The sequence below is a fragment of the Lepisosteus oculatus genome, chromosome 14 (genome assembly GCF_040954835.1).
Source record: "Lepisosteus oculatus isolate fLepOcu1 chromosome 14, fLepOcu1.hap2, whole genome shotgun sequence".
Classification (NCBI taxonomy): Eukaryota; Metazoa; Chordata; class Actinopteri; order Semionotiformes; family Lepisosteidae; genus Lepisosteus; species Lepisosteus oculatus.
In genome coordinates this window covers 15,162,240-15,164,767 of record NC_090709.1, presented here as the reverse complement: position 1 = coordinate 15,164,767, position 2,528 = coordinate 15,162,240, and the positions used below count along the sequence as shown (strand labels likewise).

Sequence of the window (2,528 nt, the reverse complement as noted above, 5' to 3'; positions counted from 1 at the left end):
GGTTCGTTACTGAACCGCGGGTTTTTAACGCTCATTTTGAATGGCTGCATCTGTATTTCACTTCAGCCTTTCACTCTTGCTTCCTTCCAATGAGGACGCAGCTGCGGGAGAAAGGGCGCTATAGAGGATTGCTGTGGAGAGCTGCTGCTGTGCTTTGACATCTGAGCTCTGTGGAAAACGATCTCAATACAATTCTGAAAAACGCGACTCCCCGAACGCCAGCCGAACAAGTCTCCACAGCCGAAGCGCTGTGTCTCTTTTCAGCTGGCGATAAACCTTTCCTCGATCCTTTGCGGACTTGTAAAACTGTTCCTGATCAGAATAAAAAACGCTCACGCTAATACACAAGCACCCGTGTCTCGCCAAAGCTGACAAATAAACAGACGGACAAGCCGCACTGCACATGTGAACAGGTGAATGAGCGAGCGAGCGGGGATAGGGCGCCTCCTGCGCTTAAAAGCTTACAGCACCTGGTATTCCCAGGCAGTCTCCCATCCAAGTACTAACCAGGCCCATCCCTGTTTAGCTTCCGAGATCAGATGAGATCAGGTGTGCTCAAGGGGGTGTGGCCATAAGCGAGAGCAAGGCTCGCTGGCACCCTTCTTATAGAGAGGACAGCTCCGTCACCTCTTTTACGACGCTGCTTTTTTTCCCTTGGGTTTTTCTCTTCTTCCCACGTTCTCTCTCTTCACTGCCTTCATCCCCGCTCTATTTCACTTCAGCCTTTCACTCTTGCTTCCTTCCAATGAGGACGGAGCTGCGGGAGAAAGGGCGCTATAGAGGATTGCTGTGGAGAGCTGCTGCTGTGCTTTGACATCTGAGCTCTGTGGAAAACGATCTCAATACAATTCTGAAAAACGCGACTCCCCGAACGCCAGCCGAACAAGTCTCCACAGCCGAAGCGCTGTGTCTCTTTTCAGCTGGCGATAAACCTTTCCTCGATCCTTTGCGGACTTGTAAAACTGTTCATGATCAGAATAAAAAACGCTCACTCTAATTCATGTACCGCACCACAAGAATAGTACACGCTGTACATTGTCTGTCGATAATGTTTATGTAGTGCTTTTTCAGCACTCTGCATGTGATTATGCTGGTGGTGTTGTGGGTTAGGTTCCTGACTCCCATATCACATAGTCTGTGATGGAATACCAGTGGAACTACAAGTTTTTTTTTAACAAACATTTCTTTGAAAAAATGAAACGTTTGCCTTGGTCAGAGATTAAATAAAACCTCACTCGCACCAAACAAATTTATATTTCTAAATATCACAACATGATCGGATTTAAGTCTTTTTAATAACAATGAATAGTCACCTATGCGTTACAAAATAAACCTTTATATTGATTTGAATCGCGTTTTGATTTCAATTGTAAACGTGTGTTTAAATATATGTGTTTAAAGGCGATATATAAAAGCGCTGATTCTTATGGAATGTGTTCGGCTCGGGATTAAAAAAAATATTTTGGTGAGGTTTTATTATAATCTAAGGTATGAAAACAAACTAGCTACATTTTTAACACACTTTATAATACACCACTTTTTTGTTGTATCCCAAATGATTTGAAGCATTTCTGTTTTAATTGAACTTCTAGAGTTATTTCTCCAATGTTTAGGAGGATATCGCCATAATAAGGGCATGCTTGTCATATGCTAAAAGAATAGCTTATAACAGGAAATGCAAAGTCTGTTTTTTTAAAAAGCTCCTTTAAAGCCTGTGCCCCAGAAGGTCCATTTATGTTGAACCTCTAGGAGACATCAACTGCAAAGTGACATGACTGAGAGCCTCTTGAGTCCTGCAGATACAGGGTACCTCATAATTTTAATGAAATCAAATGTGTACTGTACGTGTAAAACTGAAGCTGACCTAACAACCATCCCCTTTTCTGCAGAGCGTGTTTAATTGTACTGTTTCAGCACATCAGTTTTTTTTCCCCCAACAACTTTCCAGAAGAGCTATAAATATTTTAAATAAATACACACAGTATTGCTCATAAGGTCTGCTATTTGAGGTCCAGTTATTTAGATAAATACATCTTATTTTATCTCAGCTTTTCAGCTGAGATACACAGATCATACATAAACAATGCAGTAAAAAAAAATGTCTCATCAAGTATTTAATCATTAGGTATAACAGTTTCCCTTTAGGCCTCTGAAAACACCACCTTCTACCTTGTGAATACCAGTACCTCCTAATTGTCTAAAGGCTTTATTTCTTAAGAGCATGACATTAAAAACTGCTCAACTTTACAGCTGCATGTTTGCTTGCAGTATTCCAATACCTCTCAAGCAGTGAAAACAAATAACCTGCTGCAAAGCTGCTTATTATGGAGAAAAAAATCTCAGTTACATTCCCAGATCATAATGATTAGCTTTCCCAGCTGCAAATAACTACAGATGCAAAGAGACAATGTTCAGACACTCAAAACAACCTGCTGAAACATGAAACCAAGGAATTGTCTTCAGAGATGTTTATTGTCTGGCATACCTCAGGATAACACAAAACCTTCCATACAGCCAGAACTTTATGG

At 41.1% G+C, this 2,528-nt stretch overlaps 1 non-coding gene across 1 annotated transcript; it reads right to left on the bottom strand.

Moving 5' to 3' along the window:
- Positions 1-458: 458 nt before the first annotated feature.
- On the bottom strand, positions 459-577 carry LOC138245365 (5S ribosomal RNA). Its single transcript, XR_011193975.1, has one exon. It is a non-coding gene; the product is annotated as a 5S ribosomal RNA (ribosomal RNA).
- Between the last annotated feature and the right edge of the window lie 1,951 nt (positions 578-2,528).